This window comes from Nothoprocta perdicaria, unplaced genomic scaffold (assembly GCF_003342845.1).
Source record: "Nothoprocta perdicaria isolate Ctin4 unplaced genomic scaffold, notPer1 scaffold_226, whole genome shotgun sequence".
Lineage (NCBI taxonomy): Eukaryota > Metazoa > Chordata > Aves > Tinamiformes > Tinamidae > Nothoprocta > Nothoprocta perdicaria.
The window spans coordinates 146,036-173,648 of record NW_020455445.1 but is presented as its reverse complement, the minus strand read 5'-3'; the positions used below and the strand labels follow the sequence as shown (position 1 = coordinate 173,648).

General features: G+C 41.5%; 1 protein-coding gene across 6 annotated transcripts in view; it reads right to left on the bottom strand.

The window, feature by feature from the left end:
- EPB41L2 (erythrocyte membrane protein band 4.1 like 2) overlaps positions 1–26,357 on the bottom strand; it is a 93,330-nt gene extending 66,973 nt beyond the window's left edge. For 5 of the 6 annotated variants that reach the window (XM_026039274.1, XM_026039265.1, XM_026039272.1 and 2 more), the window contains exons 1-2: positions 26,299–26,357; positions 23,920–23,999 (exon numbers count right to left, since the gene is read on the bottom strand). The gene's annotated coding sequence lies outside the window, so the exon portion shown is untranslated. Of the gene's footprint in view, positions 1–21,590; positions 21,612–23,919; positions 24,000–26,298 lie in introns of those variants that run through there. The other variant, XM_026039267.1, reaches the window with a different exon arrangement.
- Between the last annotated feature and the right edge of the window lie 1,256 nt (positions 26,358–27,613).

Below are 27,613 nucleotides of genomic sequence, written 5' to 3'. Positions count from 1 at the left end.
TTTTTCCTAAACCAATGTTTAATTCCTTTATTTGCTCGTTGTTAAAATGGGTTTATTTCAGCAGAGCACAACATTAATATTACATTTGGCACTGATTATCTGATAATTAATCGCATATGCTTGAGTTATGTACTTCCAGAAATACATATTTGGATTCTTTTTTTTCACTGAATGCCAAAAAATTATTTTTCATTTGAGATTATGCACCACACTATTTAGTTTCAAGTTTAACTCATTTTTAATTCACAGCATAGAACACTATTTTAAGCCATATCAGTTAGATAAGAATAAGAGGAAGATATCCAATTTGATTAGAGACATAGGAGACAATGTGTAGAGAATATATCACTAGCCTAATATCCGATTTCAAACAAAAACTTGCTTCTTAACAACTAAATGACTTTGAAAACAGGCCGTTAAAACTTCTGAACAGCCTTTGAAGGTAGCCCGCTCCTTTTCAGGCATTAAATGGCACCAAAGGTTTTCATAAGTTTCCCTATTAATGTACTTTCATATTCAATCAGGTCAGTCCTGTCCCCAGCTAGTAAACTAGTTTTGATAAACAGGTTAAAGTATTTCAAATCTATTATGCAGGTGCGCTTTTCAACAGCTTTAAAACATTCTTCCTAGCTCTCCTCATTTTTCAGCATGCTTTTAAAGTGTCAGCACCAGAAATGCACATCACACTTATTTACAATATATGTGGAAACAAATTTATCTACTCAGGTCARCGCTTGAAAACAAGTATTTGGTTCCTAAAGCAAACTATGGGCAGCTTAAGCCAGATGATGCTATAACACAATTTACCGTGCTCCTGTGAGCATGCTGAGGAGGCGGATATYGGTATGATCAGGCCCTCAGGAACAGCATCAGCACTTGACATACTTTGTTTTGGTTGATCTAAGCAGCTTGCAGGAAGCCGTATTGTTGGAAATAAACAAAAATGAGGAGACACTTTCATTTGGAAGCTTTCGTTTCAAGTGGCAGATCTCTAGAAAAGTTACGTTCTCAGCTGCCTGTCTCCACCGTATCAAAGCAGCGAGTACTTTTCCGTACACACCCCGAATACTTCAAAAACTAACAGCAATGTTTATAAAGGAAGAGCTTTAAAACTTAGACACAACAGCTAACTTTACTGGGTGGGTAGCCTGCTTTGCAGCATTTTTGATGTCTCGCTTACCTCAACAGCAGCTGCAGTCACTCCTTAGACTGCAGAGCAAACCGCCTATTCATCCAGAAACGTTGTAGACATGGCCATTAGGTGGGAGCTCCCCATCTTTTCCTTATCTGATCATATTCCTTAACATTGCAAAAACATACATACATAATCAGCATCAAGAACAACAGGCTGAAACTTACTCTTGGACAAAATTGAAGACTTCTACCCAAAATCCAAAGAGGATATGCTTTGTAATCCAAGAGATTTCTGTGCAGAACACAAAATAAGTTAACTATTACATGAACAAGATGCTCTCCCTAGACATCCTCAGTGCCAAAATGGTAACGCATCCTTTCGGGTTAAGAAATTCTTATCAAGTCTTCATAATGCACAGGCTTCCAGACACAGGCTCTAATAGGGCTCATCTTAGTCATATCTATCTAAATTCACCAAATATACCAGCACTCCAGATATTTTCTTTTCAATACAGGGATTTCTCCTCAAACTTAAACTCATCTAAGAGTTTAGATGAGTAAGTAAACAGTTACAGAACCAAATTCTCCTAAAGAAAAATGTCTCAATGGGCGGGGTAAAATTCACAGGGCGGCATCCAGGCAGATCTGGAAGATCTCCAGAGAAGGAGCCTCCACAACCTCTCTGGGCAGCCTGTGCCAGGGCTCTGTCACCCTCACAGTAAAGAGGTTTTTCCTCAAATTCAGGCAGAACTTCCTGTGCTTCAGTTTGCAGCCGTTGACTCTTGTCCTGCTGCCGGTCACCACTGAAAATAGTCTGGCCCCATCCTCTTGTCAGCCTCCCATAAGATATATGTATGCACTGATAAGATCCCTCCCGCCTTCTCCTTACCAGGCTGAACAGGTCCAGCTCTGGCAGCTCATCAGAGAGATGCTCCAGTGCCCTGATCATCTTTACAACCGTATGCTGGTCTCAGTCCACTAGTTTGATTTTATTCTTATTTTAATAGAATGCTATAAATTGGAAGAGTGATTTTGTGAGAGGGGCAGTCTTGTGTCAGTATGCACAAGATCCAGCACATGAAAAAGTAGTAAGTTAAATCTGGAAGTTCATGTTAAGCCTGACACTTAAAAATGTAAATAACTGAGAAATTCTGATGCAAAAATATGAGCATAAATTCCTAGTTAATATATGTAACCCATAATTTTTCATTATTTCTGCTAAACAAATGAATGAGATTTGGGGACAACATTCCAAAAAAGTGCAATATGATGAATGAGCTTCACCATTATTTGAGTCACACTTGGAAAAATTCTTCAAGGAGGAGCATTAACTTTCAACACCTGATGATCCAGGAAACCTATAGAGAGCCTTTACCAGCTTGCAATTCAAATGGGATAAATCTCTGCAACACTGACACTAGAAATCTGTCAACTTGCATTGCTGTCATAGCACTGGCTCCTTTATGCAGCATTTTACTCTTTTAGAAAGGGAACACAAAAAACGCAATGTACTTTCCCTGCTGCTTTGAACAGACAACTCACTTTGTGGCCGCTCAAAGAATGTGCTCTGCAATCTCTCATAATTTAATCACTGTCAGTCATAACAGCCTATTGTGGAGATATAATCCACTCATTTATTTTGCCATCAGCGCACTCAGGCGCGTTCAATTTACGAGCAGCCGAGTCACATGGAGTGGCCACGAGGGCCGCGACGGAGCTGCTGGAAAGCCTGCCCACAAACCAGTTCCTTCCCTCAGCATTATCTGTAGGCAGAATCGAGGAACTGGAGAATCTTCCATGCTATTTGCACACCAGAAACAAAGGGGGGGAAAAAAATAACATTTAAAAAATAAAATCCAACACAGTCGTACTGTCACTTCGACACAGGCCTGTACAAGCAGTAGGCTCATTACAATCTTCTGCATATGTTATGATAAAGACCACACTGAAGATTTAGAACAGAGGCAAGGTTTTTGAAAAAGTTTTCATCCGATAATAACTGTTGAAAAGATAACTTGAGGAGTCATTCAAGGAATGCCTTTTTTTGTGCCACGATGCAGGGCACTCACCCCTCTCCTAAGGGTCTGCCATCTCTCCCATGTTAGCAAGAGGATGCCATATCCAACAGCGAGGGGAAAGCAACACACTTCCAGCGTGAAGCCTTTCAGTGCAGACAGAAGGAGAAGCGCCCACCACTAAGCTCAAGAGAATCTCAAGAGAAACACGCTCAGGAGAAACGCACTTGGGGTGGCTGCAGGGTGCAGGCGGCCATGGGGAGGCCCTTCGACGAGGCCACCCCTCCTCTTGGCGCTGCAGGAAAGGCCAGGGAGCCACGAGCTGCCTTACAGCACGTCCTGCCAAAGGTTTAGCTGGAAAAAACTACCACCCATCTGCGGATGCAGACACCCTCTTAGCTGTGCTGCGCTTTGCTCCGCAGCTCACCTGACAAAAACAGCAACCCAGTTATCACAATGGACCAAGATAAGGTATTTATAGAAGTACGAACTTTGCCAGCAAATATTCCCAGGCAAACCACAGGAAATTTATGCTGTTTACTGCAGTGAGATGGGAAGCATGTGTTTGAGCAAAGTTAATTTTCCATGCAGACAACACTTCATCACTTAATGCKGGGCATTTCGATTAGCTAATAGATTCAAAGTATTAGGCAGCTAATTGTGCACTTATTTCTTGTCTTGAAGGACATTTTTGGCTTATAGGAGAAAAAAACGCTTTGAATAGAACTGCCTTCATAGCAAAAATTACCAAGGGGCTTGTGTAAGAATTCAATAATGTACCAGAGATTATATACTTAAGAAAGCATATATGCATAAAAACTAGCATCGAGAGCACAATGTTTATGCCTCCATTAAAAAATAATAATAATTTAACCTCCAGAAGTGTTTTGCATCATTCAACTTTCCAGTTACTTGAGAAGTATACRCTTGGAGTTCTTTATAAGCAAGAAAGACCAACATACCAAAAAGCCAGCTCATTTTCTCCCCRAGGTAGAAACTGCCCCACTATTCAGCTTTCAGATATCAAGACTTCAGCATGAAAAAGAAACTGAAGTAATTTTAATTGAAGTCAATACTTTACAGGAAACCTTTTCAGGCTCCAAAGGTTACAACTGACTCCCTTGGAAAATTCAACAATGAGAAGCAATTTCTCAAGCAGAGTTCGATTTTAAAGTGTGCTGAGGCCAAGGASAAAAGCTGGAATTCACTATCCCATTCGGTCAGACGCTCTAGTGCCTCAATACCCAAARCAAATACACTAGCAAACATAGTACRTTTTGCCATAGTTACAGCCTCTTTAATTCAAAAAGGCTCATTTTTGGATGTCAAGCAAATCACCAGCCACCATGAAAACCTAATTCTGCCACTTGCAGACTAATAGAAGTAAATTCTAAATAAGACAAAGCAAACCAATTAAAAAGCAATCCCCCGCAAATTTAAGTTATTATCAAACTTCTCTTGACAAACTCAAGGACTTTGTAAAATTTTACCATCTTATACCCCCATTGCTTCCCTAAACTACAGAATGATTCCCACTAGAAATGGGTGCTGACAGCTAGGCTATGTACCTCACCTTACACACACACACACACACCCTTACACAGCTATTACCTACAAACTCCAGGAAATTGTTAGTTTGTGAAACATAATATTGATTTTCACAAATATCTCTATGGACTCCAGCAGAAGACAAGCATAGATCTTTAAGCATATAAAGACGTGAATATCTAACCTCACTTTACGTCTTGAGCAACACCATGAAGGCAGCCAGGTGGTTACTCAGGCAAACGTGGCTCCCCTGCACGTGAATCTGCAGCTGGGAATCCCTCGCAGCCACAGGGACATCACTGCAGCTTCTCAGATTAGCAGTAGCCCTGCGGCTCCATGCGGAATCACCTTCCAGCCATAGCTCCTCCTGCAGCTTCCCCTTCCTCTGGGAAGGATTGTGCCAGACCTCCACTCTTAGGCAAACAGACATTTTGGTGCGGGAACTTGGGATCCCAGATGACTACAAACACTTCAATAGAGGTTAGGTCAAATCCTAACACTTTAGGAGGGCTCTAGACAACATGGAACAATTCACTTTTCCACTGCATGTCAAAACGGACAAATCTGTTTCAKTGCCTGTTCAAAATGATGGGTATTTCTAAAATAGCTTACCTAATTTCCTAAATTATATTAGAGGAATATCTAGAATAAGGAATGAAGAGAGTGACTAGACCTTGGCYCAAAATAAGAACCTCTCCCCATCTATTTTCAATGTTCTAGGAGACTGAGGCAATGCAGCCTCCACAGGGCAACGAGAAAACTATTCCCAGAACTAAAGCTGTCAAGGAACATACAGCAACTGATTTTGCAAGGACCAACTTTGAGATATCCTTAACCTGAGGCACCCTTTGAAACATACTGTTAGCACACAATCGGATAGAGACCACAGTGTGCTGTATTGCCAAACTGAAGTAGGCTTTTGCATTACAACTTGCAGTAGATGCACTAGTTGCAGTAGATTAGATTTTAGAACAACTTCTCAGGCAGCTTGAAGACTTGCTTGCATCCAAGTAAGATGTCATGCAGAAAAAATGTGAATGATAAAATTCTCTTCAAATAGCTGTACCATAAAACAAGTGGAAAATGTTTTAAGACAGTCAGTCTCTCCAGAAACGTTGAGAACCACAAACTTGCCAAATGCAGGATTCAGCAGCAAAAAAGTTTTCAGTAGCCAAGAGAACTATATTAGTTCCTGTACTAAATAAGCTAATCTGTATTTGCTTTTACCAACAAGAACAAAGRCTTCCATGTCAGTTAACATATCTGCATAGCTGATCTACTTATAAAATATTTGTTGAAGGGGGACTTTTCCAAAATGCTGTTTTCTTTGCAGTGGATTTACAGGTTGGGCTAGCGTACCCAATTCCAGGAGCAAGGCAGAGCCATATCTGAGGTCAGGCACCACATTTACCAAGCTACCTTACCTTTACGTTTTRTGCACACTGAAATACTCATGTCTAACAGTCTTCCTTCTTTCTCTTCTCCTAGTTCTAGCATCTTGCTATTCCAAAGAACCAAAAGGAAAATTTTACAACAAAAGCAGGTTGTTGGAAAAGATTGATGGTRTTATTTATTGTGAATGCATCTTTACAGGCAAATCAAGATACCTTTAAATACAACTGACCTTTAATTTTTCAAGATTTGCCCATTCTGTTCAGAGCCCCCAGCTGTGTAGCTGGCTTGAAGACTGAGCCTTTCAACTCACCTGTCAGCCTAGGGCAGAACAGGGCAAATCTGAGCCACCTCAGCAGCACAGACCAGACTTCTGGTCCCTTCCTAGTATTTTTTGCCACTAGGTCAGCACAAGCCCCTGGCTCCATCCCTCTCTCCTGCCCCAGGAGGAGCTGAGGATTCCCTGCCATGGTACCCCCATCCTGCTGCCCTCACACCCCATTCCTGGTGCCTCTGTGCTCCGATTTCCTCCCTTCACAGCTTCCCATAGTTGCAGGAGTTGCAGGAGAGCAGAAGTAAAGGCAAGGTGAGGATATCACAAGGATGGCACTCGCTGCTACCTCCCCACCACCTTCCCTTCAAGTAAATCAATAAATCTCTTGCTTTAAAGCACATTTTAGGATCTTGCTTAGCGTTCGGATCACTGAGTGCTTACTTACATCGCTATTTTAACAGGAAAACCAAAAGCTAAAGGTGCTATTGTTTCCACAAAAATGGTCTGAACAAACTGTGCTAAAGATAGTACTCAATTTACAAAGTTTAAGTATAAAAAGTCTGCAACCAAGAACATTCATCTGTGCCAAATAAAGAAATTATGAAATTATAGCCTCTGGAAAAAAAATAATTAAAAAAAGCACCTACTTTACCTCGAGCACATCAAATTAAAAAAGATTATTAAAGGAACCACAGCCAAGATTTTCTTCATTCACAAAAAGGAATCACATCACCTCGATTTACCTTTTTTCTCTACCCGTAACAAATTTTGTGTTGCTCTCCCCCCACAACTCAAGTTGGGGAAGACCAAGAGATGCCTGCACTAACACCACAAAAGCTCAACTTCCTACAGTTTCTGCAGCCATTCATATCAGCCTTCACAGTGGTTGATTTTAAACCAAGCATTTAAGTGGAATTTTACTTTTTATTATTATTATTATTAAGAAAAAGCCACTCTTACTACTGAAGCCAAGCAAGGAGGAGTTAGCTTGCTTCCAGCTGCAGTTAAACGCCCGCCGAATGGCTTCATTAAGACTTCCCGGAGGGCCCCGGGAGATGCTCCGCTGCAGTTAGCTCAGAGTTACTATACAGGCCTGTTCCGCCCATTTGTCTGCTCTTTACAACCTTCCTTCCATGTGCGGCTAAATTTAATCTTAATTTATGAACTGCTGCCATCAGCTCCCTGCAATCCAAAGGCTTCGCTGTGTATGTTTTTGCAAAGCATTGTATGATATTCTCATTTTCCCTTCAACACTGCCCTTTAATTTGTAATCTCTGTAGCTTGCCAGTGCTTCTCTGCTGGAGGTTCCTTCTCAAGCATTTAAAGAACGTTCTCCGGACAGTCTCTGCACTGCGATGTGCCCAAAGCTTCACCTAGATCCTGCTTTAAGCATCCAAACTCTTGACAATCACAAGACAGACAGAAAATGATACATGAGGTGCTCTTACAGCTTCTTTCATCTCTTCTCATTAATGCTCACTATGCTTATAGGGAACTGGCTTCTATCAGCCAAAGGTTTTAGAAAGTATTTCCAAACTCTCTTAACAGCAACTGGTTGCAGAAAAGTTACCCTGTATAGTCACAGAATCACAGAACGGTTGAGGTTGGAAGGGACCTCTAGAGATCATCCAATCCAACCCTCCTGCTCCAGCAGGGACACCCAGAGCACGGGGCACAGAGCAGCATATTCTTAGGAAGATAGGAATTCCACTGCTCAGTAACCTACAGGAGAAGCTTCTGAGAGGCACGACAGAGGTGTTCAYACCCAGGCACCTGCTTCTTTAGCCCCTCTCCCCCGAGTTTATTCAAGTTAAAACCAGGGCAGCTAAACGCACAGGGCCAAGTCCCACAGAGCAACTAACTCACTACCACAACCAARGCAGGTTTGATTGGCAGAACATTAATTCTACATGACAACATGCACAAACAAAGAGGACCTAACCTAACTGATTGTACTGAACTGTGAATAAAAGACAAAAAAAAAGTAGCTTAACATGCTTAAAAGATTTTACGTTTAAAAGATGTCAACTAAAATTCACAAAYTCGTTATCTAACCATGTATTCAAGAAGATAAAACAATAACCACTATTCCATTCTTAACAGGTTTTGTACTCAACTAGCATGATCACACTCTGGAAACTACTTCTAGATTTAAAGGATATGCTTCTCTTTCAAATGAGAAGAAAATATTTTTGTTAGGGTAAACAATTGTAGAACACAATCCAGCAGCTGATACGCGATATTGGCTTTCTTTGTATGGATTAGGGAGAGYATTGCAAAGGCTGACTGCATACCAGTTTGGAAAGGGATATTTTAGCAGTCAGAAAGATTGCAGACCAAGATCAAGAAAACCCAGAATCACAATCAGAGCAGAACAGTGTAGGGTTCTTCCATGACCCCCAAAGGCAGCGTCAGGTGAGCACGAGAGTGATCTCGGTTAAGGGCTCTGTAAATCAGAAATTCTTACAGTTCATGCTGAAAATAATGTTTTCTACTGTAATTGGAAAGATCTCAAAATAACTTCTTGCAGGCTAACAAGTATTGCTCTTATCATTCAAAACTGATGAATAGGTGCAGGACAGCACTTAGTTAACTATGGTATCTGGCCAGTGAAACCCAAATCAATCAACATCCTTAACAAAAATGAAAGCTCTTTCACTTGATTTTTCATTGTAGTGCACAGCAAGAGTGTCCACTCCTGTTCCTACTATATCTTAACAGGTAATGACTGAAGGAACATCAGTTTCCTACAGGGAGGGCTGATTTTATGTATTACCTACTTCATCTATAATTATTCATTACTATCTTGGCTCAAGAGATTGGACTGATACTTAAAAGGAACCATATCACACTCTTGGCTTAGAGAGAAGCTACCTAAACAGCCAACTGAAACAAAAAAGGCACTATCTTTGCCTTCACAGGAGGTGAAGCAGCAATTCTGTGTGCTGGGATGAGGAAGGGGAAGAAGGGGAAAGATGTATACAAGGGCAGAAGCTTCCTAAACAAGAACTGCAGCCAAGGGAATTACAGTAAACAACCAAATCTTTCCGTTTGTTTTTATCCTATAAAGACAACAGTTATTTTATCTGCAAAAACAACTCCTCCTTTAATCATATCACAGTAACCTATTTTTTCTTGCCTAAGSCTAAAATCACTTATGAAATATCAAGTCCACCACACTGAGATTCAGGATCCCTGGCTCAAGAAAAACATCTGGAGACCAGGACACAGCCTCTCAAGCTGCAGTTCTCCCTTTGGAGCTCTGCTTCCCAGTGCTCCCTACAGACAACCTGCTCTAGCAAAGGCCTTCAGAGCAGCACGAATGCGTCAGTGACATTAACAACGCGGCTTTTAGACTTCACAGTGGTCTTCCAGACCCTTCTAAAACTCAACTCCTTTATCTTCAAGGCTAAGTAATAGTCAACACCTTGTAAGGCACCAAACACTTTCCATATGGTAGATATAATTGTGTCTGCAGGGAATTCTGTACAGTTATTTCAACAGGCCTTCAGCTGGCAGCTCTTCAGGACTCCCCTGAAGAGAAACAAGCACATTGGTCTGTTAATCCATTTTTTTGAGGAATACAAAGTTGTTTCTACGTGTGCACTAGCCAAAGTTTTTCCTCTCTATATAGCAGCAGGAGTCCTTGTTGAAAATTTAAACTATATCTGAAATTAAATTCCAGACTAACATATATCCAGTATATTTAAGCAAAATGCACTGACATCCACGTATGATTAATTAAAGGCTGAAATATATACCAGAATATATAGCTAATACAAAGTCAAAACACACATTGATAGACAAGTTCCCATTTCATTTCAGATGAAAAGTTTGCTTCTCTACAGTATGAGCATCTTTCTTTTTTTGTGAAATGCAGACATTCAAAAAATCAAAATACCTCCCAAGTATCTGAGGGAACCAGCTGGCTTTAAATATTGTTTAAAAAAAATCATAAAGAGAATATGTATTTAACTGTTCCATAAAGGCAGCTCACAGTCAAACAATGGGATACTCCAGGAGAGCCTGGAGACAAATATGACCAATAAGTATGAAAGGGAATATATAAGATTGAAAGATGCTAGCCGCACACATTTTAAATCATGCTTTATCTACAAAAAATGCTCAAAAACTGAAATTTCAAGATGATTTTACAGGATTACATAAACTGGTACTCTTCACAGTAATTCCACACAATCATAATAAAATGTATTTATACATTTTGCATGTGTAAAATTTCAGAGCTTTATTCTTTCCAAATGACTTAGAGAAACACGTTTACTGAGAAATACTCAGACTGTGTTAAAGGAATACTTCAGCTACCTGAGCACATTAATTTAGGTAAAATAAGCTGTCTTTAYAGCTGTTACCTAAACAGCTATAACCTTATTGTATGCACAATTTAAATATCTGAACAATTTGGAAATTCTTGAAAAACTACACCTTAGAAAACAGGTACCAAACTCTTTCTGAAAGACAAGGGATGTTGGACACCCCTTCTTCCCTTCAGGATCTTTTCCCATATTAAGTGCATCTCTTCTCTCATTTGCATCTGTTCATGCTTTATAAGTTTTCCTCTGTTTAAGAGGTGCAGGTCAGATGTTAGCRTGTTCAGCATTACCACACAAAGCCYGTCAAACAAAACAACAGCCGCTAAGTTGAACTGCATGGACTTTTGCCCTTGTTCTCCAGCACCCGGGGAAGCCACCCATGCTCCTGTCAAACTGCAGGGGCATCAACGTGTGTGACCACTGACTGGGCACTAAAGTTCCTGGCACTCTCTAACCTCAGAGAAACTGCATTAAACACCTAACCACACACGTGGAGAATAATGGCAGAGTTTGTATTTTGCAAGCAGGCAAGTACTGTCTATAAGATGCTTGTGAGGGTGATGCTATTTGCATTTCTGGGGGTTGGCACACTCAAAAAAAAAAAAAAAAAAAAGGTTTAAAGAATCACTGTCAGACACCATTAGATTGCAGACCTGTGCTTCCATCCCAGCTGGCCTGGAGCATTTTCCAAGTTAGATAAATCTGCACGGGATATTCAGCTGGTTGAGGGTCTGGGTAGCAAAGTAACCGTCGTCTTTGTTTCTCCTTTTCATCCTTATCCTCTCTCATACCCAGTGCACAAGGAGAGGCAGAGGGGCCAAGGACAGCAAATAGTGCCCATCCCCAAGGAGCCTTCTCTCTGCTGCACGTACTGAGATTTATCATCAAAACTGCCTGGGACCCCGACGGCTGCTCGGTTGCCTGCAATACTGGCAGGCTGTGAGAGTCCCAAAGAGAGACATATGTGCCAAAATATGTACTCCTGCTTGCCAAGCATATAATCGTGATGCGTACTTCCTGATAGGAAAAGGATTTAGTAAATATGAGACAATTTCCTTTTCCCCTTGCTCAGAAACYGTCTTTTCCCACATGTTTAAGGTCAGGGAAAAAGAAAGGGCACTGCCTCCACACTTAAAAGCAGCTCTGTTCGTTTTCTGCACAGGGTGTTTGGCTTCATTTTATCAATAAATCATACATCATGATTTATTACCAATTCTGAGGACAGCCACCATTTGCCAGCTTTTGGGGCCTATCACAGAATTTTTGTCTCCTGCTACTCCTGGAATTCTTTGAAAAATGTTTGTGGGCTCCATCCATGTAGCAGATACAGCATCAGTTGTCCTCTAGCCCACCCAACTTGGTGGTTTGCCACTAAGGCCTCTCCTGATCTGAAGCACTTCGGGAGCACCTGGAAAAGACTTGAGTTTTGTACTTGAATCAAGGCACACATTTGGTTAAAAATCTTTATGAGAGGGGAAATTTTCCAGAAACTTGCCCTTGCAAGCAATTTTAATTAACCTGGAACAGGATGCATATAGAATAATGGATAGTTTATCATGCATAAAAAGGCAATGGGGAAGCCAAAAGGACAAAATACATAGGTCAAAGATAAACTCTAAAGTACTGGATTTTTGCTTTAGGAGGGTGTATTGAGATTTGTGTTAAAACATCGAAGCAAAATAAAACAAATCTAATAAAATTCTAATTTTTACAACATTAAGGCTTCCAGATTAGCAAAGAGTCATTTCTCACACAGGTATGTCAGAGCAGAACTTGTCTCCTTACTGAAAGGCACTTCAGTAACAGTCAAATCATTTGATGAGCAACTTCCATGACTCTATTTTACCTACTTCGCAACATCCTTTGGCTTCTTAACCCATCTTTTCCTATTTGCAAAAAGAGGGGGAAGCGAGACCTTCTACTCATAATAAGTTGTCACAGCTTTGCATTGCTAAAGAAGACCCATTCAGCTGAGTCAACTGAAGAGCTTAAAAAGGATGTAGCAAACTAGTTGAAGTGTTTTTGGAACAAAAGGCACCATGCCTGCATGCACGATGCACACAGTGCRTTTGTACAGCAGCCAGGCTTGCCTGATAGCAAATGGCGGCGTGCAAATATTTACTCAGTTCCAGCAGAAGCATTAGCCATTTTTTCACGCTTTCTTCTGCTTTTTGCTTCAAGATTTCCCTGGGAAAGGAACAGGGGAAAGTACTGCTAAACTGCCAAAATAACTGAAAAATCCCAGTTACAATCGGAAACATTACTATCTCCCAATCAGAAGCTTCCCGTAACTGCCCTAAGTCCACGAACTCTGCCTCACATTCGGGGCTTAAGCCTCAGTCGATGTCTCCTCAAGATTTACCTGTACAAGCAGTGATCAAAGAGATACAAAACAGAAGAATCTCTTGCCTTCCATCTAGAAGCTAAAACACATTATATTTTTAAATGTTACAGTTTAGAAATAATGAGCTTTTTTTAAAAAAAAAAAAAACCTTCCAAATCAAACTCATGTTCTGTATTGGCCTCTTCTTGCTATTTCTCCCCACCCCTCCTGCCACCAGCTGAATCACATCCCAGCACACAAGCTGGGAAGTTGGACTCTGGAGCCAAACACAAGCTCTTCTGGTCTTAAAAGGAGTGCCAAGGTAATCACTGGCAAAATGTACAGAGGCTATTAAGAGATAGAAACTAGCAGAAGCTCTCCCATACCTAACAGACACAAGTGGATCTACTGCACACTGTTCTCTCGGCATCATGATCCTGTCTATACTATAGAGATTGCCCAGTTTGGGGATCCTCAGCACAACGGGGACCCAGACGTGGGAATCAGAAAATAAGTCACGTGATGGAAGAACATAAAGGCATTCCTGCGTCTGACCACAGAGACCAAGTACTTCACAAAAGCAGAACTAGCTCAAATCAGTTTACAATGCAAACAAACCGAGACCAAGAAACACTGCCCTCCACAAGATGTTTCAGGAATAAGGGGACAAAGACGGTTTTCAACTCCAAATCAAGCCTGTTGACTGCTATTGCCTGGTTTCAGAAGCATAGTTCATGTCATCACATTACCTACCTGTTTGTTATCCTTCTCTAATAATTACTAAGTTTAATGCTCAATTTTCATTGAATTTGGCTGTCATTCAGAGATCTCAATAATATTCTATTCCTACTAGATTCATGAGAGCAGTTAGGAAGCAATGAGATAGAGTTCAGAGACTATAGCATGATTCCATAACCAGATACTCCGTGACTCGCTAGCTTTACAGTCAGCACCTGCACACCACCAGACCAAACACAGAGAGACTTCAAAACATTGGGTAGCTAAAGGATAACAGGGAGAAACAAAGGAAAGTTACTGACAGCACTGAAACATTTTTGAGGTCAGGAGGAAAGCTAGCAGTTTGTTATAAAGGAAGATAAAGTCACAGAAAAACCATGCTTCCCTATGGCTTTCATTAGAACGTAGTTTAAATACTTGTATTCCCRATGCTTGCAAGCAAGCTTCAAGTGAATACGCGGGAGGGTTACAAGACAGACAAACTTATTCATCACTGCCAACTAAAAAGTTTGTAGACAGGAAACTTAAAGCTAGAGGAACTCATCAATTCTTGTACCTTGATGACTTGTATCCTGACAGACCAAGGATTCCAGCTTCCRCGCTTAGTTTCGTGCTTATAAATGCCAATATTCCACATTACATTGTGATAGTTGTAGAAGCAGTAAAGTGGAGAAGCAGACTGGGAAGGGGAAAAAAAGGTGAAGGAACAAAAGGAGAGCAATATTTCAAATATATAAAAAACTAGTTACCAGAGGATGCATACTCGACTTGCTTTTTTCTGCACCCATATTACATTCAGTCAAAAGTTGCTGAAAGAAGTTAGCTGAACCAAATCTAGCCAAATCAATCAGTTTCAGCTGATATTAGGCAAACTTGTTGGACCTTCATGCTGAGTTCTGACTGTGTATGTCTGTGTGTGTTTGTGCCCCTAATCTAGGATTATCTGCACTGAAAAACATGTGGCTACAGATAGCTGAACAACATATAAGGGCAAGAAAGGCACATTATAAAGCTGTGATGACTATAAATATCTCAACTGATACTGCACAAAGGTTGATATAGACAGAAGTCTCATCTCACACATAGTAAATCTGATACTTTCAGTCAAAGAGTCTCATTATATTTGCATGCAATCATACTTAGTTCACAAAGGCTTTACAGATAGTCATCCTTAGTTTTTGGTAGCAGTCATTCCTCATCACAGGCACACAGATTGTACTGCAGTTTATTTTATGGAGCATGGCATCCTGATAGCCTGGAGCCAGAGGTCACCCGCCCTGCGTATGTCATGTCCTGAATCAAGAGGCTCCTTTCCTCAGAGCTGGGTAGTCCATCTCCCTGTAGCTCAGGCATTAAGAGGCAGTTTCAAAGCTGCACTGATGCTTTAGACACAGGCACACGTTTGRGGGTTGGTCTCTTCTCAGAAGAGCAACCCACAGAACAAGAGGAACTGGCCTCAAGTTGTGCCGGGGAGGGTCAAGTTAGATATTAGGAAAAATTTCTACCTGGAAAGAGTGATGAAGCCTTGSAACAGGCTGCCCAGGGAAGCAGTGGCGCTACCGTCCCTGGCAGTGTTCAGGAAATGTGTAGATGAGGCACTTAYGGACATGTTTTAGCAGACAGGGTGGTGATGGGTTTACAGTTGCATCTGATGATTTCAAAAGTCTTTTCCAACCACAGTGATTCTATACGTCTATAAACATACAGACAATATATAAATCACTTTGGTTTCACTAAAGAGATTGACTATACTAACTTGTGTGGTAAGCTCTTTAAGAGAAAACACCTGTTTGTTAGAAGTTTCTATTACACAACAGTTCAGGGAAGTTCATTTGCAGCCTTCATAGAATTCAAATTGCTTAATTCAGCTSCTTGACTAGAAGAAAGAAGAAAAATACACTATAAATCACACTACAGTTCTCATAACACTGTAGGGGAAAGAAAAATTGAAGCATCTTGGCATGTTAGTACAGGAATTCAGGAGATCTGATTTACAACTCTCATAACAGCATCTCACCCTTTCCAGAAAGGTCAGGAGATCCCTCATGTTTTAATAACAACCTACCTTCTCAATACTTATGTAAACTACAGGTTAAAAATACAGCCATCATAAGACCACAGAAAAAATGTCATGTCATTAAAAGTGGATTTAATTTAAATTTGAAATTTCAAAAGTTTTTTATACAGCTTTCCATTTAAAGAAATATTTTCTAAAGCATGACTGCACTGGGTTGAGACATAGGGATGGCATCTCCCCCCACTCCTGAAAGACTAAAAAGTTCTTCCAAAACATGACACTTTGTTTACAAACTGCTGTATTTCAAAACCCTCCCTGGTGGGAATTCCTGGTAACAGCTTCAATAAATCACTATAATTAGCCGTTTTGATGCTATATTTTTTTCAATTGAAAAGTCACCCAATTTAAGAATATGGTTATTAGTAGAGGCCATGGCAGTCTAGCACAAGCAGAGGAAGAAGAGATTTGCCTATGCAAAAAGAGGAAATAAAACTGCCTACAGGAAGCGAAGCAGCACTTTATTGATCATACATTACTACGTTGACTCAAATGTCTTGTGAGCACAAAACCACAGGAATGCAGCGTCTTTGCAGTAGCTTCCTAGTCGTGTAACTTCTTTTCTGCTTCACGCTATTGAAGAAGCATCTGCTGGTCAGACCTTTGAGTATGGCCATTCCCACAGTAATGCTCCAAAAAGAGCCACGAAGTCTAGTAGGTATAGAAAGAAAGAAGGGTTAGCAGCCTGTTTCCACAAACTGGGGCAGGTACAGCTCGCCCAAAAAGGGTACCAGGCTTCAAGGAAGAGAAAGCAGAGCGCAGGCGATCATGTCAAAAGCAGAGAAGTCCACGACTTCAGATTCTACCTTTTCTCTTCCTTCCCCACTACAAGGTTAGGGCCTGTTCAGTTCCCCATACAAGAAGGGAAGGTTCGTGCAGGTTGAAGCCTTTGCAGCTTGTGCCCAAGTCTGCTCTACACACCCATTAGTGACTTCTCTCTTACTATCATGTCTCCCTGGGCAGTGGCAAGCTCAGAATTCAAAGCTTAGTTTGAGCTTTTTGCTTGGTTCCTCAAGACTTCTACACTAAAATTTGCAAGTGTGTCTTACACACAACAAAACAAAGCACAAAAGCGATTCAAAAGCAACTATAACCAAGTGGGCAGATCAAACTTGGGAATCCAACACAGCACTGCGCTCCTTCGGCTAAAGCACCGATTTGCTGAGGACACCCTAGCAAGGTACTTGAGCTCTCTGCAGAACTACCAGCCCTTCAGGGTATCAGCATCAAAGGCAATTTTGTCACGTGGCCCATCACATACTCCTGAGATGTAAGTATAGCCCATGGCAGCGCTTCTCAAGCACACAGACAGCTCAGGTAATTGATTCTTCTAATGCAAAGGGAAAACATGTCTCAAAAGATAACAAGGCATCTCACTTTAGCCTAGCAAGGTAAAAGTAACAAGAACCTTTTCCCAAACTGGAGGACAGAAGAGCTGGAAGGGACATAGGCTTAGCCCAGCATTGCAAGAGAAACTGAAATCCTTTTGATACAAGAGCTACTTCAGATTTTCTCATTTGCAGCACTAGCTCTGTTGCCATTTTTCCTGAGAAGAATTTTTTCAGTTTCAGTTAAAGCCCTGAATATGAGCACCTTTATATAGAGCAGCAAGAAACCTTTCATACTTGATTAATATAGAGTCTAAAAGTCCCATACTTGATTAATATAGAGTCTAAAAGTCCCATCTGTGGGTCAGGTGACATTTTATTGCTCACAGGAGGCACACAGAAGAGTTAGACACACTTTCAGAGCATATCACCATCAGTCCATTCTCAATCCATTACAGATACGATGCCTCCGAGCAGCAGGCCAAAATCTGCCTTCTGCAGTAGCCCAAGACTTAACTAACAATAACAGCATGCAGTTACGAGTCAATTCAGTAGGACAACCGAAAAAGGCAGGAGAAAAGCAGAAGACACAGGGYGGGGTGGAAAGCAAACAAACAAATCCTTAATAAAAAAATCCATAAAATCCTATTGAAGATGAAAGCTAACCTCAGGTTCCAACACACAGGCTACGTGTACTCGGATGATGCATTTCATTTTACACTAATAATACTCTGCAAAAATATGCTTATAGAAACCAAATCTCGTAAACTTTAASCTATGTTACTAAAAAGAGGAAATAATTTTAACTTTAATCAAGGAAAACTCTCATGGCAAAGTAGTTTGTTACTCTTCGTAAGAAAATCACTGGTAACACTCTTAATGGCAAACCAACAACTAAAAGACATGATACAGGTGGAACTCCCATTAAAGCAGCATCTTGCTGTTTTAGTTGGATTATTTTATATTCAGGCAGCTCTGTTTTGACAGATGCCATAGTTGCATTTGGTGATCTTTTTCCTCTTACATTATACAGGGCAATCACACACTGCTAATCTTTCCAGCTCTCTCCATACAGAAGTCAAACCAATGTTGTTCCATCATGTAGGAATAATATCACAGCTGAACACATCTGGCCAAAAGACATAAGTGCAGAAAAATCCCATACATATAGTTTGTGTACTATATGTATACATATATGTATATATGGGTCCTTTCTATCAGAGATATATTCAAGAATATGAAGATTAAGGGGCAGCAAACCAAGGCCACCCCAACCCAGAGCTGTTCCTCACATTCCCCCCCACCCCTCACACAGGGAACAGACAAGGAGGGAAGTGACAATCCATGGCAAGAGGCAGAAACCAAAGCTCCTTAGAGAAGAGCAGCTTCTCCTAATAGACATGAAAAACTCAATACCCAAGAGAAACACTGTTTCTCCAAATAAAAGCAATCTTTTTTATTTCATTTTATATAGGTAATTAGGATGAGGGAAGATCAAACAAGACCTAACAAGCTACAGAAACCCTAGGCAACACCTCACTAGTAAGGCTGACAAAGCTGAGTGTCTAACAGAAGCTCCAAGTGCTCAGGGGGCCACTAAGCTTCAGCTCAGCTATTTATTGCACATCAAAATTATTTAATCTCACTAAAACTCATTAAAAAAGTCTTCTACAGTTATTTTTTCCCCCTCTCGGAAAGAAGAGAATTACAAAATTTAATTCAAAATGAACTCAAATTTACTTAAAATTAAAAAAAAATCCCTTACAATTACAGAATGTAAACCAGAATAGAAAAGAGCACACAAAGAAAATGCAATGAAACCCTATTAAGGAAAACAGTACTTTTACTAAAGTTAGAAGGAACTGAAAAAACCCACAAGAACACCATTATGTTTTATAATACTGACGTGAACTAGCTCCTATTAAAAAAAAGAGCACCTCCCCATTCTAAAAACTGGAATAATTTCTTTATATACGACACAGCACAAGTTTTAACACATAGAACCTATCTTCAGCTTAAAAAAAAATGTTGCTATACAACAAAATCAGAGCACTGCAGCTCTGTTCTGATTTCCACGATTGCCCAAAACATAGCAGTTTCCCCCTTCAAGGTGGCAGTTAATCAAATGGTCACCAATAACCGATACCAGAAGAGTGTGGTCAGAGCAGAGATTTCACTCTCAATGTGAACATATGAAAAGAAAATGGCTGTAAAAAGCCCCATTTATTTTCTATAAGCTTCTTCTATATTTATTCTTCTATGAGATGTTCTCTGCATTCTTAAATGTATTAATTACCCACCTCTTACTGGTGGCCCACAACAAATACCATGTTTATGAACTTTCTTATTTTAGGTTTATATTCACACCAAATTACAGGATGGGCTCTCCCTTGTAGCTAGATGATTTATTTCATAAAGTTTTCTCCAAATAATCAAAAACCTTCTGAAATCTTGAGCCTCTAAATGGAACTCAAAAATTAAAAGGATTTTTCAAGAACAATGACTAGGAACAGCTTTAACAATTCTAGTGGGTTTTGAATTCATCCTTAGCTTTGTTTAGAGTTATTCTTAGCATAAAACAACAGAATAATAAAGTTGCATTGAATAGGATTTCTGAAAATATGACCAGATTATTTTCCTTTAACTTTGCTTGCCATCACAATTACGTGATCCGCACTTACTACCCAGGCTACCTAAAACAAAGCTTCAGTCACCAAAAAAGCTTCAGTAATGAAAAGAATTAACCAGAAAAAAAGTTTTCTTCAAAAAGAAAACCCTTTTTACTTTTTTTTCTCCACATAACCAGAAGTCACATAAGTACACCCCAAAGGATACTATTTGTTCTGTGTTGTCCAGATATTTGCTAGAATAATCAGTGTATGAGCAGTTATCATTGTCATTAGTTATCTTAGGAACATAAAAACACACTTAGAATATGCCAAATTTAACAACTGTAGAAATGTATTCTTTAAGGTAAATACACAAATAGAATCGTAAAATTTGAAGAGAAAAAAAATAAAAATCTGTCAAGCATATTTTTTTACTACCTTTGCCAAAACCATTGACAGCGGTGCACTGTGGAAGGAAGAAAAGAGGAAATAATTGTTTGGCTTCAACATCTTCAGGTCCTATAATTCAAAAAACTCTATACCATGAATAATAAAGATAATTTGGTATTCTTAAAATGAACTTGGTATATCACACTCATACTTTCCTCTGTTCAGAGCTTTGTCTGCTACCATGTTTCATACGATTTCATTTTGCTTTTGGATAAAGTTTTTGAGATAGACCCATCTGCCAGTGTTTTTTTTTAAATGGAGCATTTTTACAGAAAAAAAAAACCATTTTTCTCCTAGAGTTTTCTCACCCACAAGGTAACACTACAGTGAAAAATACTGCCAAATTCACTTACATTTTTCCTGAAATGTCTGTGTATTGGTAATATCATAAAAGGTTTTTTCCCCCTTTCTTTTTTTCCATACTTTTCTTCTAATTATACTTCAAGTATTCAGTCTGTTCTCTATCATTCTATTTTGCAAGTATTCCAAGGAAATGAATTAACATCAGTACCTTCCAAAATGAAATAGAGATACCAAAAATGGTATCTCTAAAAAAAAGTCTTAATGTTTTAATGTGGTCAAGTCTTTTACCTTTTCTGCTGAATTGAATTACAAAGACAGAGTATGGATTTCAGTCTACAGAAATGTTTGCTTTCCGCACATAAATGAAAGCATTCCAACACACTTGAAAAAGTTACAATGGCCCCATAATGTAAACAAATCCCATATTCAAGACAGGAAAGCAAACAAACAAGCAAGAAAACCAGAAATACCTACAAGCTTATCGATCTCAAATACCTCTAAAAAATTCTTTGCCATAAGACACATCGGGCACACAAAGAAAGGAGAAAGTATACAGTGAAAGCGAGTCCACATATGTAAAATGATAGTTAATGTGAGGAATTAGAAGTCAAAAATAGGTTTAAGACTAATTTGCAATTTGGGTTGCAGAGAAAGCAAGAGCACTGATTTGCAGTAATCCTAGGCTTGATCAGAGCAGCTGCAATGGATCACTAAGTTGCTAACCTCTTGTCAAAGATTACTTCAATACCAAAGCACTGACCGGAGAGCGCAAAAAGCAGCCTTAATACCAAGCACGGACATAAGCATAAACCTTATTCTAACACGTTTTTGGTGTCTCTTTTACAAATGTTGGGTTTGCTTCAGATGCATGCTCCAGCAGCACGCTACCAGGAAAGGCACCCCAAAAGCTATCAAAACAAAAGGAACAAGGCTTCCCGCAGAAGCCTAATAGGTAGGCTTATTACTTTGCACCTTCACAAGAGGGAAAGAGAACAGGTTATATAAAGACAAAAGTAAATTTCTGGGAAGCTTACTAGAAACAACCTCGGAAGCAGCAGAAAATACAGTTACCTTACAAATAAGGTCCAAAATACTGTCCTGGAAATTGAACATGAGTTTTCAGATCTAAAATTGAAATATGAAACTCAATGGAGATTACATTGTTTTTCATATCTGCAGGGTATATTCAGTATATTTCAAAATGTTTACTGAAGAATCCTTGCTCTTGTGAGTAACTGGAAGCAACAGAGATTTTTTTAAAATAAATGTGGATCCAAGTACCTATTTTTTAATCAAATTTTAATTTTGCTTTGTTTTTCCTGAGGTAGTAGGAAACCTGCTGAATCAGACAGTCACAAGTCAAAGCTCTGCCTATTACCAATTCAAAGCAATAAGAATATATATTTTTAAATCCCAAACACAGGATAAGAGTATTTTACATTTGAAAAAGCTATTCTAATTTTCCATCGTGGTAAGAGATCACATCACGCATTTTAAATATACACTGAAGAACGTTATTAAAAACACAAAGTATGTTCTTAAAATGTTGTAGTCAAATTCTTATCCAGGCCACTAAAAAGAATACCACAGTTGTACTCTATACTTTTCAAGCCACAGTAAAGAGATAGCAGCAATTTACAGTAAGATTCGGTGTTACATTTAGCTGTACAACACTACTAATTACAGAGTAATTTCAATAATAAATATTTGGTTAAACTCTGCTTTGTCATCAGTGCAAGTAATTTTAAGTTGAAACTGATCTTTCAAATCCAACTTTTTTTCAGAGTCTATTTTTATTTTCTGGTAGCTGGACAGCTTTTTCTAGCAAATGTTTCTCTAGAACCAGGGCTTTGCAAACAGAAAGCCACATAGACAATGTCAGAGGCAGAAGAAAAGACTCAAAGCTGGAGCAGCAAAGCAACTCACAGGCCTCTTTACACTGTCCTTGGCTAACCCTATTGTGCTGCTTTTTAGGCAGCCTTACATAGCACTCGGGCTGTATAAGTTAATAACAGCTGGGTAATTAAAGGCAAAATGCATCACCTCCTTCAGGAAGGATCAGGGAGTGGGCAGTGAGGTATCACAATCAAAGACTAAGAAGTGCTCTGGTAGATATTATATCAAGTCTTTCCAAAGCCACCAAACTGGGACCTCCTTTAAAGTCAAACACACTTCTCAACTAACCCCGTGGAGTCTGACAAAGCTTTACCCCCTGGAATTTGACAGAGGAGGGCCCAGTTTCATAGAGAAGCTCCTCCTGCCGTGTTCCTCCACAGCAAGGTGGAACCAAGGAAGAACCAAGCTGCTACTACAGACAGATGAACGGCAGTAGTAACCTATCACAGCCATTAAGACAAAAAATAAATAAAGGTAACCCAAACCAAGAAACTGCTTGCTTCAGCAAATATTCACAGCCAGCCCATCAGTTTGGATGACAGGGGCCAACTTGAGAGAAGTGAGACCTTCTAAACAGCTCATTCTGGAACTCAGGCACCAAGCAGAATCTCGTAATACTTACTCTTGTAATAAAAATTAAGCGCCAGTTAAGTACAGGAATGTTGAAGGCAATGAGGTAGAGAGAATTTTGAGGGAATGGAAACAGGATTTGGAGGATGGAGGTGTTTTGAGGCTTTTAAGTTGTACTTGCATCAATTTGTTCTGCTTTTGTTTCTGTTTTATCTTCCAAAAACAGATAGAAACAACACCAAAAAAACACCACCACAACTTTCAGGAAGCAACATGTCAAATGCAAGGCACTACATGGAGAACACAAGCACAGATCAGTCATGGGCTGAAAGCTGAAATTACAATGCTAAGTATTTTGTCAGCAGTGCCTACACAGCTTGCTGGGCACGCAGCGGCACTTGGGAGGTGGTGTAACGTAGTGTTTTGCAGARCTTCACTAGAAACATCAGCCACTACTGCAAAAAATGACTTTTTAAGGGTTGTAAAATGAACAAGCCTGTGTTCCTACAGCCTGTGTTCCCATTTGCAGTTCGTGCAGCTCTATAATCTCATATGCCACGGAGCACTTGCTTTTCACATTTCACTAAGCAAGCAGAATAGCCATTGTGGCATTACCCAACAATAACTAATCCATACTCTCTCGATATGGCTTTCACATGGGACACAACCCAAAGACCCAGGGAATTTTGCACAAGAAGTCACTCCCTGGTAAAGTTGCTTTCACACAGAAGTTATATAATTGGCAATTTAAGCAACTGCTTACCAATCATAATACTTACTATATCATTAATACACTTTCCTATGCAATCCTAGAGAATTGCCAAGTTAAGCCATGTAAACTTATCTTATTTAGAGAAACAGAGTGCCAAACTTCACATATTTACTAAGTTCCTACAGTGCATGTTCTGGTATTAAAATAAAAATCACAAGTTACCTTCAATTCCAATAAGCCTTAAACACTAGCAAAACGAGATCCACTATCACAGCTGGATAGCAGCACACTGTCTTCTTTACCTGTAAGAGAGCCTGGAATTAAATTGGCAGTCACATTTCAGCTGAGATCAGCCCTGTCAGCCACGTTCTCCACCCGCAAGTGTATGTCCCGAGAGGAGGAGGTAGGAAATGCCCGTGCTTTGCCCTCACCCAGCCTCGCTGATTGAGGCCAGGCGGAATGAAGGCTACAGCACAATTACTTTTCGGGCCACCCCTTCAGCTGGAGCAAAAGGTAGATTTCCAAAGTAAGGGGCTCTATTAGCCTAATCCGCGTGGCTCAGATCACCAAGAAGTTTGAACTCCCTCTTTTCCACTTTCAATACAATGATGTGCAGAACTTGCACAGTTTTCATGGTCTTGGAGTGTTCCAATGAGCTCATTACAAAACAAGCTTGTCTGCCACAGATGCATACTGTTGATAAACCCAGAGATCCATAACCTCCAAAAAGCAGGAAAGGAAGGTCCTATTCTAAGCTCCAAGAGGGTCAAGCTCAGCAGAAAGCTGAAATTCAAGCAAGAGAGAACAGCTCAACTGATCGCTGTGAGGGGCAATGCCAGAAAGCGGCACAGCAAGCAGAAATAGAAACTGCTTGGGAGGGAGGAGAGCAGCTAGCGGAGCAGGCACTTCAGCCCAACACCCTTTGGGGCCATTACTAAGTAACACAGAGCRGCACAAAACGGACTTCCAAGCTGGAGCTGGCTGCCTCTGTAGGTTAGCAGAAGCATTGACTTTATCCCTGTTTGAGACTTAAAAGTAACATGCCCAAAGGATGTAGGTTTCTTAGCTATTTTTTCCTGTGAAAGCAGTAATTTGCCATTTGAAAGGCTCCACGCCTGGAAACRCGAGTTGCTCAGAATTTGCCGACGGGCAAGTTTGCAGAGTGCTTTTTTCTAACGCTCTGGTAGCACACATGCTAGCAGAAAGGAAAATACRGCAGTAAAGCCAAGGGAAGTACTATACATCACTGACAAATGAAGCCATAAATTACATGGTTTTAATTAAAAATGGGTCTTAGACAGCTTTACAGGAAGAAAAAGAATGTCCCAATTGAATTGTTTGCTATCTGTTACCAGTATCAAAGCATTGCAACCTAAGTTTACTCCTTACTTGCCTATTACATGTTCCTTCCCAGTGCTTTCATTTCAGGAGCTGTTTCTGGACATTATAATCATTCAGATGAGAAAACCCCAAACCAAATCCTTTTATGTCAATCAGAGATGATTTATAGAGTAACCTCCCTTAAGCCCATTCTAGCCATACACATGCATGCACAATACTATTAACTTCAAGAGGGATTAACTTCAACCCAGTAGGATCTGCGGAAAAATGCTGCCCTAAAACTGGTACCACAGCGTTTACGGCTGCTCGGTGACACTTTGCAGCGTTGTAATCAAAGCCTCACAGAAGAACAATGATAGGAAAAGAGCTTTGGACTCGCGCTCAAATTTATAAATAACGGCTCCAATTGTTTAAAGAGCTTAGTGCGTGATGCTCATCCAGAAGCCAAGTCATCACATCTTGAAAGGCAGGCCACATAATAAAAGAACAGATAAGGAACATAAATAGGATGCCACCCTGATATATACATTTCCTTTTTTAATCCTGAAGAGCAAGCAAGAAGTTAGGAACTTAGGAAGGATAATCTTCCTCATTTGCACCCCTACAGAAATCACTGAAAAGGCAGCTTCAGCGCAGAGAGCCAGGCAGTTAATTTTTGCCTGCAGTTGCTATCTTGCAACTGAAAAAGAGGAAAGAAAATTTTGCAGAACGAAGAGAATGAAGAGCGGTGCTCCAGGAAGAGAAAAACAAACAAACAAAAAATAACAGACAGATAAGAGGAAAAAAAAATAAAAAKAAAAAAGAAAAGAAACAAACCAGAAAGAGCCCGAATTCTTTCCTTCCTCCCCCAGCATTCACACCAAGAGCGCAGGCTAGAGCCGTTCAGCTACTGCGTGGGAAAGTGACTCACAAAAACCCGCAGTTTTCTTGGGAAAAAAAAAAGAGAAAGAAGAAAGAGGGAGGTCTCCCCGGCGCTCGCAGATGAGGGCAGGAAGCGGGAGCCCCGCGAGGGAAGGCGCCGCGGCCGCGGGGCCCGCGCCGGCCCCAGGAGCCCGCCCCGCCGCCGCCCCGGCCCTGCGGCCGCCCGCCCGGCCGCCCCCGCCGCCAGCGGGCGCTGCCGCCGCCGGAGCCGCGAGGGACGGAGCGAGGGACGGAGCGAGGGAAGGGGCGGCTGCCCCCGAGCCCCGCCACGGGACGGGGCGAGCGGCTGCCCCGGCTGCCCCCCGCACGGCGCCCGCGGCCGCCCCGCGCCGGCTCTACCTGCCAGCCCAACGGCCGCCTCGCGCCCAACGGCCGCCCGCGCCCGCATCCGAAACTGAACTTCCCCGAGCGGAGCCGTCAGCGCAGCCCGGGAGGGACCCGCCGGCCCCGCCCCCGCGGCTGGCCCCGCCTCCGCCGTCCGCTCCTCGCCATTGGCTGCGGCGCCCGTCACTAGCCGCAACGGGCGCCGCCCCCCCGCGGGGGCCGCCCCCGCGGCTGCTCGGAGAGCCGTGGGTTCGAGGCTGGGCTCGGGAGCTGAGGGCGGCGAGGCGGGACAGCGGCGCCCCCCGCGTGGGTGCGGGACCGGGTCTGGGGGCTGTACCCTGCTCGGGGGACGCACCGCTGACAGGCGGCGCCTTCCGGGGTGGCCGAGGTGCCAGGGCTGGAGAGGAGATAGCYCTGGGGGCCTTAGCTGTAGTCCCCAGGACCGACGAGTAGCTCCTTAAGAAGATGACAGATCTGTAGATGATCTTCACAGCAGGACCTGGTGGGAGGCTAAGAGACAGCCAGTGCAAATGGAAACAGGGGTTGGGGCTGGGCGTAGGGAAGTGTTCACAAAGACGCTGTGTGGCTCCTTCCAGGGACGTATCCCAGTGCTGTCCGGAGGCAGCCCCAAGCCGCCTGCCCTGGCTGGAGCAGGAGCTTGGACCTGAGACCCRCTTCCACCCTGCACCTTCTTCCACACCCGTGACCTGCGCTCTTGGTGCTTGGAGCAGCCTTGTGTCTTAAAGACCTTTCCAGTTTCTTAAAGGCCTGCGGCGCTTTAGCGGATGCTTCCCATTGATGCGCTTGGAGAAGGAAACCCCTCTGCCCACAGCTCCTTCCCTCTTGCCCCTCAASTGTGCGTTGGGCTTTTTGTTCTCCTTTTAATGCTGCTTCCAGCATGCAAAAAGATGGCTGTGCCTCAGGGTCGACAGCAAGTACTTTCTATCAAAATGTAACAAAGGAGAAATAAGCCTCAACTTGTGCTGGGAAGAGGGAATGGGGACTACAGTCAGGCCTGCAAATGCACGGGCATACACGTACAAGAGAGAAATAAAGGGCTAGAGAAGAAATACGGTACTAACAGGTGTAAAAATGGCTGTTTAAGAGACCGAGGCCTCTCCTAGCTTTGATCTCTCATCAAGAAGTTTCTAGGTTACATGTAGTCACACTGAGTTTGCAAAATTCAGCACACAGTTTGAGTTGCCCATGCAGCTTAAATTCATACCTTTAATGCATAACTGAAGGGTAACCAGAGACTTCCTGCTTTGTCCCCACACTAGTGCTGAAACGTGTTGGTTTGCAGGGGACACAAGAGACTTGCTGATTTGGA